Here is a 12,414-nt window from a genome sequence, read left to right on the forward strand (position 1 = left end):
CTCCTATACAAAACAAATAAAAAAATGGGAAGATTTAGTTACGATTGGAAACAAATTTCAGATATCTTTCTCCCTAGATCCTTTGCTTATATTTAAAAATTGGGATTCTTGATCCAATTGTAAAAACTTATGTTTCATAATTTTAGAATCAATTCTAAATTGTACACAAATTACGATAATGTATATTATTCTTCGAATTGCTTGTTGAGAGGTATAAAGGATTAAATCCCTTTAAGTGAGAAATACAATTTTTGATCGTGATATGAATCACGCAAGAGACCCCTTAACTATTAAGGGATTAATAGAATGAATCGAACTTTTACCACTAAACTATACCCACTACAATACCATTATTGTATATAAAAGGATCTTTTGTCGAACAAGGGAATCCGTCATAATTACGAAATAGGTGCATAATTTTATGAGAAATAGAGTGTTTCCATGTTTCGTAAAGGGCCCTCTAATGGAATTTAGAAAAGGGGGCAAATCTCATTTTTGGATTTTGTTGAAGGTATTTTGACAGATAGATCTCGACAAAATTACTAAACTAAATTCATAACACAAAAATACATTATACAATCAAGAATCCATAGTTCTATTTCTTTTTTTAGATACGTTACCTGATTCATTCGTAGGATATACGATCACAAAGTGATTTTTATTTTTGTTTGATCATATTTAAATGTTTGAATTAATTACAAGTTTCAAATCTGATATAAAAAAATAAATCATTGTTATCCAGGATTCATGGGGAAAAAGAGTTGTGCCAATACCTAGTTGGATAAAAAAACAAGCTAAAAAAGAAAATAAAAAATTATAGATTTAGATTATGTATTTAGTATATATAGAATAAATATATATTTTAATCTATATTTATGAGTTAATATAGAATTATGAATAGTAATGAAATAAAATTATAATCAAATTAGAAAAAAAAGATAGATAAGATATATCAAATGAAGATTAATATCAAATAAGATATATAGAAGACTTTTTTCGAGCCCTACTTTTTGTTTATGCGAGGTATCATAAGCATAATCATTCCATTTTTTGAATTGGGGAGAGATGGTTGAGTGGACTAAAGCGTCTCACTGGCCGACCTTGTTTCTGTAAAATACTTGTTTGGACGGGGGCTTCCAAATACATCGTAAGCTAAACTCGTGCTGACAAATAACCAACCCGCAATGAATGGGGAGGGTATAGTAATGCTATGAATAATCCAGTATCGAATACTAGTAATAACATCAACAAAAGAACGTTCTCTTGTGCTTCCAGACATGCTGAGCTCCACATATTCTTATACAGTCAAAGGGGGATCAATTTCATAAAAGATCAGATCAGTAAGTAGAAATTTACTGAAATTGAATTTTTGTGTTATGATCGTCAATGGAGTACCAAGGGTCTCTTTGAAGTAGACGCAACTAGTATAGCTATCCTTCTTGGAACACAACACGAAATTTCACAATTAGTGACTAGATCAAGTACTACAAAATAAAATTTCTTTTTTTCCTGGTTGTTTGTTTCGATGTACTGAATCAAAAATTCCTCCAAGTTTAAGACTATAATAAGATGAGGGTTCTTTCCATTGATTATTAGCTTTAGATAGAATCTTGATTTCTATTACTAGTTCTATAAAGATTTCTTAGTGGCAAGCTACCACAACTGCACTTATCAAAGAAACTAAAAGAATTATTGAAATTAGTTCAAATGGAAGAAAAAAATCTGTTGATAAATGAATTCCAATTTGTTGACTAGTACTTATCAAATCTTGCTCAATAATCTGATTTGGTTTTGTAGTCCAAATAATTTCGTACCATGATATATCTGAAATACTAGTTATTAGTGAAACAAAAATACTTGTACAAACTATCAAAGTCATTCCATCCCCTACGGTCCAAAGATTCAAATCTTGGTAATATTCAGAACTATTCATGAATATCACAACAAATATGATTAAAATGTTAATAGCTCCCACGTAAATAAGTAGCTGTGATGCAAATACAAAATGAGAGTTTGCTAAAATATATAATAAAGATATACAAACCAGAAATAGTCCCAACGAAAAAGTAGAAAAAATGGGGTTGGTAAGTAATACTACTCCTAAACTTCCTAATAGAAGACCCGATCCCAGAAAGACTAAAAGAAAATCGTGCATCGTTTAAGGCAGATCCATTATATGTAAAAAAAAAGACAAAGAAATAGAAATTTCATGACCTTATTGATATGACCAGGAATTGTTTTTTATATACTTCAATTTTTCGTTGCATTGAAAAACCTAAGTAGTTTAAATTGATATAGTTAAGGTTATATAATCAATGTCATTCAACTCTTTATACAAAAGAGTAGTTTGAAACGATATTAAAACTAAAGTATAAAGGTAGATAGAACATATATAACATTGAAAATCTTATTGAAATTCAATAAGATTTTCAATTTCGATAATATATATTGATATATTCTATTTAAGAATATAGTTCTCTAATAATTATAGAATATTTCTAATCTGATATCGACTATATTATTCATTTTTTATACAATTTTTGAAAATATTTTATTTCGTTCTATTTATATATTATATATATTATCGATTTATATATATAATATTCATTTTTTTAAGAATTGTATTTAATTATAAAAAAATTGTCTTTTTTGATTTGAATTGTTCGAATTGTATAATCATCAATTATTGACATTGGTAACCGGTCCAAAGAATTTTTATGAGATGACCCATAGACCTTTACATAGTAGAATTCTATATCATTGATATCCTTTTTCTATCTTTCTTTCACCCTTTCATTTATCTGTATATTCTTATTGCTTTACAACTAATAATCTGATTTTTTATTTATTTTAGTTGCTATAATTATATGACCACATCTTTATTTTGATTTTTGATTTTAGGAGTTCTTTATCTCTCGATAATGGGAAGCGATGAGTAGGTTTTTTATAGTAATTAATTCTACGAATTTTTGTAGAAATATAACCACTCTAAAAAAAACCAATGAGTCACACACTAAGCGTAGCAACTCCTTCATTCTAAAATGATTAATTGATTTTTTTTATTCAATCTTCAAAATTTTCTTCTTTGAGAATAAGAATGTAGTAAGAATTCGTCATTTTTTGTTTTATTAAAAGATGAAACTTTATAAGGAAAAGTTGATTAGTCGTTGTTTAGAAATATCCAGATTTTGATTCCAAATACCCCTCAAATAGTTACAACTGGATAGGAACAATAATCAATTTTAGCTCGAATGGTTTGTAGAGGAACCATACCTTCTCTGGTCCATTTGACACGTGCAATTTCTTTTTCGTCGATACGTCCCACAATTTGTATTTGAACTCCTTTTGTATCTACATGATCAACTAATTCAATACCTTTTTGCATTGCTTTACGAAACAAAATTCTATTCAGTAATAGTTGGGCTATAAATTGTGCAAGAATATGAAGATCTCTATAAATATTTGAAATTTTTGTAATTCCAAGCTTGATTTTTCGGTTCACACAATTTACTTTTTTTTTGCACATGAGTCTTTAATTCTTCGGTTCTTTGAGCCTTAACCTCTTCTTTTAATAAGTTTGGAAGTCCCATATAGATTATCACTTTAATTCGATTGATTCTTTTTTTAATATTTATTCGTCAAATTCCATAGCCAGAGATATCAACATCGAATTCCAAGGATCTATTTATCTTGTTTAGTATATAATGCACGATACAATATCAGATCATTTTATCTTCTTTTATATTCTTGAAATAAATTATTGGTTGTACAAACCAAATAGAATCATGACTTTGAGTTGCACCAAGTCTGAAGCCAAGCGGATGTATTTTTTGTCCTATAACCCCTCACCACTCTATATCAAATGATATGTCTTATTTGTCTACTTTTTTTTATCTATATCCTTTTTTTATTTATTAATCTATATCTTTATATATCTTTTTTCTTTTTCTGCTGCAGAATAAAGCAATTAAGAAAAATAGAATAACATGCCCAACTCCATAAAATATAAGTTCGATCTTTCAATCTTTGAATATTATTAATATTAATTACCATTCACGTTTTGTTTGTGTTGTGACTCGACACAAATTGATAAATTTCTTAATTAATCATCATTAGTGATGAATACTAATTGTAGCGTCAAATGAATGTTAAGGAAATATAGGTCAACACTCATGTTGTTGATTGAGAACCACCAAATCAGCGACTCAATGAATGGTAACGGTAGGTAAATATAAATCTTAAGCACAATATATTTATTTTTGATCCTCCGATTGAATTTTTTTGAATATTAATTTTGTAACTTCAAATGAATTTGGTAGGTTAATAGAAATCTTAACGACGAGATTTATTATCATTTTTCGCAAATCCTCTGAAGTTTTGAGTAGGTAAAAATTCTCCCAATTTATGGTCTACCATACGATCTATTAAATAAACAGGTAAATTCTCTTTTCTATTATGGATAGAAATGGTATGCCCAATCATTACAGGTATAATGGTAGATTTTCTGGACCAACTTTTTATTATTGCCTTTTCTCCTTTTGTGTTAAGCTTCTTTATTTTTCTTAATAAATGATTCGCTAAAAAAGTTTTTTTTTGTGAGCGTGTCATAGATGTTAATTATTCCTCATATAATTTGTAAAAAAGTGAATTTTTTCTCTTATATTTTATATTTCAAATTTTTTAAAATCAAATATAGAATCTCTAAAAAAATAAAATAATATAATGTCATAGTAAATTGCTCTTTTCTTTTGTAAAGACGAAGAAACAAATTCTATTTTCTCTACGATCCACTGACTATTTACTACAGCGACGAAAAATCAAATTATCACTATATTTATTGCTTTTTCTAGTTCTTCTTCCAAGTGCAGGATAACCCCAATGAGTTGAGGTTTTTTTTATACCAATTGGCGCCCTCCCTTCACCACCCCCATGTGGATGGTCTACAGGGTTCATAACTACCCCCTCTTACTACAGGACGCTTGCCTCGCCAACGTTTAGCTCTAACTCTGCCTAAAGTTTTCTGGTTTACCCCAACATTCCCTACTTGTCCGACTGTTGCTGAGCAGTTTTTTGATATCAAACTGAAGGAGATTACGATCCAAAACGCAGCGGAAATTAAAAAAAAAATTCTCCTTTAGTGATCCTTACGAATGAGCATGATTAGTGATAGAATCGTTACCTCTTGTGGCGATTGAAACCCTTGATGCAGATCGAAGGAGTGATCATGAACGTTGAATGGTGACAACGCCTCTACTCAGTCCATACAAACAGATCCCTTCAATCTCAGTGCTAGCTGCTACGAATGAAGGCTTTAAGTGTGTGTGTGTGAGAGAGAGAGAGAGGGAAATGAAATTTTAACTGTACAAATGCTTCTGCACAAGGGTTCTATTTATAGAACCACTTGTGTGGGTTGCAAGCTAAAAAACCCACTTAAGTGTATATGGCTCATATCTTATGATATGCCAAAATCACTTAAGCGCATGGTACCTTACCATATTTTGTATTCTACTTAAGTACATCGTACCTTACGATGTTATACAATTCACTTAAGTGCACTGTACCTTATGGTGTTCCTTATTTACTCTATCTCTCATCAATCAGTCCTTTTGTGTGTGACCCTATAGGTTTTCGCGACATTAGCAATTATATTAAATCACATATTTAGCATAATAAATAGTGAGCGGTATCTAGAAACACATCAGTGCTACCCAAGACACAAAAGTGTCATGTGATCTGACAAATCCTTTTGTTATAATACTTATGTGTATAATTACCCTTTTTCCCCTATGTCTATATTGAACACAAGGCATAGACCATGTTATCCTTGTCCAGTTCAATATTGGGCCCGTAGACATTTATCCTGTTATGCAGGATGGGCAAATTCCATCTAGGTCACTCATGTCCCTCAGCATGCTTCGTGGAGTATCCATCAACTGTCTTTATGGTCATCCAGTTACGGACAATGTTTGATCAGCAATAAAGCATTCGACTCTACATCTAGGGTCCATAGTGGTTTCAGGTCGAAGGGTGGTATACACCACTATCACCATGAAAATAACTTATGACACTTTGCATAACACTATATATGGTATTCTCATAGCAGGTCAAATCCAGTACAAATATTACTCCTAATATTCATACCTATGTTTAAGACTTGATAGCTCCTTATCCATGATCCATGAGATATCATCATCAATCTATATACATAATAGTCTTAATGCCTTAATGTTATCCCACTTCACAACAAAGCTCAACTACAGATACTTTAAGAATAGTGTCCTTATGTTTAATGGGATCTCATTGTCGCATCCTGCGAAAAATCAACCGGCGAAGCTCAAATAAAAAACACAACACAGAGCCGCCACTGCGCGTTATTTATCCCAAGATAGGGAAAGGAAACGCTCAGAGAAACCTGGAAAGAACATGGTCTCGCGACCAAAGAGAAAGGGTAAGGGAGTCGGTTACGCAAGGGGAAGGTATTAGCACCCCTCACGTCCGTCGTACTCGACGGGATCCACGTCCTAGAATAAAGAAAAGGTTGCTAAACATCACACACACACACGGGGAACGCAGGTGGGGTTAAGAGGAACGAGCTCGATAAGGTATCGCACCTTATGCCTACATATCTTGTCTGGAACAAGAATCAGAGCCACTGTAGTTCGGCTTACGCACGCCAAACAACACAAAACATACAAACAAGCAAGGGTGGCAAACATGGAGCCCGACAACCACTGGATGGACTTACGTCGGCATCCGAACCAAAACACGCACAAAACGGCAAACGTGGAGCCCGACTGCCAATTACTGGGCTTACTTCGGCATCCGAACCAAAACATGCTCAAAACGGCAAACGTGGAGCCCGACTGCCAATCACTGGGCTTACGTCGGCATCCGAACCAAAACACGCTCAAAACGGCAAACGTGGAGCCCGACTGCCAATCACTGGGCTTACGTCGGCATCCGAACTAAAACACGCTCAAAACGGCAAACGTGGAGCCCGACTGCCAATCACTGGGCTTACGTCGGCATCCGAACCAAAACACGCGATCAGATAACAAGTAAACACACACAAAAAAGAAAAAGGTTGCCCGGAGTGGTCTCGCACGACCACCTGCCTACATACCTTGTCTGGAACAAGGATCAGGGCGATGTAGTTCCCCTGAAAGGGACTGAATTACTAGCCAGAACAGAAGGAGACACAACACTAGGGAGACTACGACTCGAGCCTAGATGTTGTCATGCAAAGTCGTCCCTAAGTTCGGTTTCTATCCTACTTGCATAAGCAAGCCTATCCTAACCAGGAAAGAAGCAAGCACACAAGCAAACAACATAATTCAAGCATACATCAAATGAGAACAAGCATCTCAAACAGATATCCACACAGCACGCACTATAACCAAACAAGCGGCTCACACAATAGGTTTGACTGCCGAAGCGAGTCGTCTGTACGGGCTGGGTTTGCTCTTAACCTTGCCATTACGAGGCTAAGGTGAAGCAGATGAGAGGTGAAGTGAGGATCAGACCTCACAGCTCTTATCCCTAACCAGGGAGAGCTTCTGACAAATGAGCATGGGTCCAGAATGGGGGAACCCTTCTCTACTCAGAGACTCTGACACAATGTGCACTGCACAGGATCTTGGGCTTGGATCTCAATGCTACAACCATGTAATGGGAGCAAGGAGAAGACTCAACTGAATAGTGGGGGGTAGACTGCATACCCCTACCTTCCACCAATTGCCTTATTTAAAGGACTTTCACCTGCTTAGGCACAAAATTAAACAATCACAATCATCGCCTCTTAAGGAGGACTTCAGACATTTATTTGCCCGGCCCGGTAACAGCCGGGTCTCCAGACTACATGAAGTTAGGAAGTTATACCTCAATGCAAGTTGCTTAAGCAAAGCAAAGCAAAAGTTCACAAGGAACTGAGCAACTAAAAGTACCTGGAAACAGTCAAACACAGTTAGTATTCAGACAGACAAAACTAAACAGCAAGTATCAACCAATTAATCTATACAGATCAATGCACAACAAAGCAAGCTCAAAGCTTAATCCCAAACTTCACAACCTACAAAACAATGTTATGTTAGTGTACAAACATCAAACAACATCAATTGCTTTTAACTTGATTCATTCTCCATGTGCATTATGCTTTTGATCCTGAAAAATCAAGCAAATATTAGCAACAAGACCACTAGGCTAAGCCTAGGGTCCAAAGGCAAGAAAAATTCCTAAACAGCAAGGTATTCACCAACCAAAGTCAAATTAATGTCAAACGAGAGCAAACACCATTAGTCTCATGTCCATATCATTCATCATGCTCATGTTATGCACAAAACAAGGCAAATTAGTTCAAATGAAGCACCAAACATGCAAACAGAACTATTGCATTCAAATCCACATCAAAACAACTTCAAAAATTCTCAAATAAATTACATCTAAACAGGACCTAATCCAGGTATGGCACACCAAATTTCAGCTTAATTGGGCAAATGGAACCATGTCAATGAAAATCAACAAAAACAGACACAATTATATGCTCCAAATCACAACATCAACACATACATCCACTTCAAAAATTCATAACTCAATGAAAACAAAAAAGAAATGGATGAGACCAAAACAGGGATGTCACACAATGTGTCTATTACAAGCATGCCAAATTTCATGATTATCCAATACCCTATGAGCATTTCACATCAAAATTACAAACATGTACCACATGGACTTGCATATTTGACCAACAGAGATGAAAAATCACAATCAATTTGAAAATGCAATGTAAAATTCCACAAAAATTCACATAGCATCCTAACATGTTAATCAACCATCATGCAAAATTTCACATTAATCCAACAAGTATAGGTCACTCAAAAAATCCAGCAAATTGACATCATGAGGTGTGACACACATTGTCACACCTAAGTTCTAAAATTCATAACTCAATGATCAGGCATCAAAAACTCATGAAATTGACATGTAAATAAACATCATCCAGTCAACAATCATCACAAAAATTTTCAAGAATTTATTTTACATTATGAGCATTTCATGAACCAAATGGTAAAATGTATCAAATGTGAACACATGTGAAATAAGCCTAGGTCAAATGATATTTTTGCCATGCACAACTTTGACCAATAGGTCAAACAAATTCTACACTCAACAACAAAGTCAACACAACAATTTCCATATTTTTCTGATTTTTCTATGATTTTTGGTGAATTTTTTTAAGGTGTTAATGAATTTTTATGAATTATTTAAATTAAATAGAATATTCAGTGGCATTCTTGTAATTACAGATGGCGCGGGCGGTAAACACTATTTTTAAAAATTCAAAACGAAATTCAGATCAAACATCGTTCTTCATCATCTTCAACCCAGCAAACTCATGAACACGCAAGAACACGGATTTCTCAAATCATCACCAAAACGAGCGAATAGATAACCGTTAGAACCGTCCTAACACGTGGAATACGAATATCAACCTATTGTAACCTAACAATTCCTATATCATGCGAATCGAAGAGGTTAGGGTTTTGTCACAAAAATTCGAATCCAGATTGCGCAGCCTACGGTCTACCATTTGCAAATCCAAAGCCATCACCATACTCTACGTGACATGAACTACCAAACGCACATAACAATAAATCAAGTCGTGATGGTCGAATTTTTGGTGTACCTGATATGCAGAACTGTTATGGATGATATTCGCGTGCTTTGATCTCGAACAGTTGCACTAGAGGCTTGTGGAAGGTGAGTAGAATGCTTGGATCCGGTCAATGTTGCTCCTAATGCTCAAAGCTCCGATTCACCATGGATGATGCTTCTTGGAACAGTCGAGAATCCACACTCCTTGCAGTCCAATCTTCACAAACAGCTGGAGATGATGATGAGAGGAGATGAATGCAAAAAGAATCTCGAAAATTGGTTGAGATTTGATGAAGAATTGTGGATTTGAAGTTCAATGTTCTTGAGAGAAAACTTGAGAATTTGGAAAGTTTGAGATCCAATCTTGGTAAAAGTGATTTTCTGTTATGCTTAGCATGTGATTAAGATTATATATGATGCACTAATCCAAGCTTAATCATGTAATTATGCAAATTGGAATTGTTAATGAAAGTGCTAATTTTTCAAGCGAGGGCAAAATGGGAATTTCCAATGACAGCTCATTGCCACCTATTTGACAGCTCACACAACTTCCAAATGCCATGTGTGAGCTGTTGAAACTTGTCCCACTCTCATTGGTTGTGTAATTTGCAAAATCACCATGTGGATGGTTTATGTCCAATTTTTCCATTTCATTTTTCAAACCAATTCTCAAATTACAAGGCCTATGCATGAAGTGATGATTCCAACATATTTTAAATGCCATTCATGAGGTGTAGCAAAAATTCCCACTCAAAAATTCCAATTATTTCACAAGTTGGACAATTTTGCCCTTGGTCCATTTTAACTGTCCAATTGAAAATTGACTTTTTGCATTGGCCATTTTTGAGAAAATCCAATTATGCACCATGAAAGTACATGTCAAATGGAGTTTGTGCATGTAAAGAACTTGCAATTTGGACAAACCATGCGGAAATTATGGCCTCCTGATTACGGGTCATTTTTGAATTTCACTGAGCCATAATTTTCCAACCATACATGGGATTTTCAAGTTCTTGGACTTTTTGGAAAGGTGAGAACAAGATCTACAACTTTCATGTTGAACAAATTTTCATTTGAAGCTTCCTTGGACACGTGGTCTTGAGGTCAAAAACTTTCCATTTTTGGAAACTTCCATTACAAGTCACTTTCTATTTTTGGCAGTTTTTGTCCTGACTTGATTTTCTCCATTCTTAAGCTTTGACATGTCAAATATCACTTGTTCCAACATGAATGAAGTGTATCCAACTCATTTCCACCTCCAAATTCATCAGATCATGTACAGTTGACCACAGTTGACTTTTCAACTGACAGATGAATCTGGCAATGCATAGATCAATCTGAGCCCCAATCTCCAACTGAAATGGCTCAAGGGTGAAACCCTAGCCTCAATAAGCACAATATAATCACATAATGAACCCCACAACCATCACAAACCCCATCTCCTGATTAAGCCCTGATTGGCCCAATGCAACTGATTAGGGTTGACCAGTGGTCAAAACCCTAATCTCAAGGAATCTTCTTCAATCTCCTGATGACATCCAACCATGATGATGATGATGTATCATTGCAATCAAGATGAAGACCAATATCCATTGAGAATCATGAAACCCTAATTCACAGCCCAATCCTCAGATGGCCAATGATCAGTCAATAAACCCTAGGCTTGCACTCGACTTCCTCATCTTCTGATCAAGACTTGGGAGAATGGCTTGCACAATGTAACCACATGATATGCAATATGCAATGCCTAATGATCTAAAAATGTATGCAATATGTTAATGCTAGTCCCAAGAGAGGAGGGCAAATTTTGAGGTGTTACAGCTGCCCCTATTCAATCCACTGTGAACCTGTCGATACGAATAGCCTCGGCGTTCGGATGATCAGGATGAAGAGTGATTGAATACCAAGAACAGACGAACAATTTGCACTCTGATGGGAAAATTAACAACGCCTGTCAGCATCGGCGAAGAAACAATCTTCTGAAAGAACCCGTCCGGAACGGAAAAACTCAGCTTGAACCCCAAAACATAAACGTCGACCTGGATACCAAAATAAATGGTAACGCAAGGATAACCATGGTCTGATCACCACTCATCCACGCGGGATTATTATTCTCTTCTTTTTTCATGCTTTTCTTGAACCCCGAAATTTTCTCTTCTTTTTCATTTTCTTGGCCTGAACACCACTTTGGTCTGAACACCACTTCGGTCTGGATACCACTTCGGTCTGGATACCGGGAAACTGGCCGGATTGCCGCAAGCTGCATCGATCTAATCATCGTGAGCTTCTTCGATCTGGAAATCGGAACTGGCCGGAGTGCCACAAGTTCTTCGTCCTGACTGTTGAGAACCTCTTCGATCTGGAAATCGGAAACTGGCCGGAGTGCCACAAGTTCTTCGTCCTGACTGTTGAGAACCTCTTCGATCTGGAAAACGGAAACTGGCCGGAGTGCCACAAGTTCTTCGTCCTGACTGTTGAGAACCTCTTCGATCTGGAAATCGGAAACTGGCCGGAATGCCACAAGTTCTTCGTCCTGATTGTTGAGAACCTCTTCGATCTGGAAATCGGAAACTTCTTCGATCTGGAAATCGGAAACTGGCCGGATTGCCGCAAGTTCTTCGTCCTGACTATTGAGAACCTCTTCGATCTGGAAATCGGAAACTTCTTCGATCTGGAAATCGGAAACTGGCCGGATTGCCGCAAGTTCTTCGTCCTGATGGTTGAGAACTTCTTCGATCTGGAAATCGGAAACTGGCCGGAGTG

At 35.8% G+C, this 12,414-nt stretch overlaps 2 pseudogenes; both read right to left on the bottom strand.

Moving 5' to 3' along the window:
- Window positions 1-3,160: 3,160 nt before the first annotated feature.
- LOC127131784 (30S ribosomal protein S3, chloroplastic-like) lies at window positions 3,161-4,000 on the bottom strand (annotated as a pseudogene).
- A 627-nt stretch (window positions 4,001-4,627) lies between these two features.
- LOC127128313 (50S ribosomal protein L2, chloroplastic-like) overlaps window positions 4,628-12,414 on the bottom strand; it is a 29,461-nt pseudogene continuing 21,674 nt past the window's right edge.

This window comes from Lathyrus oleraceus, chromosome 3 (genome assembly GCF_024323335.1).
Source record: "Lathyrus oleraceus cultivar Zhongwan6 chromosome 3, CAAS_Psat_ZW6_1.0, whole genome shotgun sequence".
Classification (NCBI taxonomy): domain Eukaryota; kingdom Viridiplantae; phylum Streptophyta; class Magnoliopsida; order Fabales; family Fabaceae; genus Lathyrus; species Lathyrus oleraceus.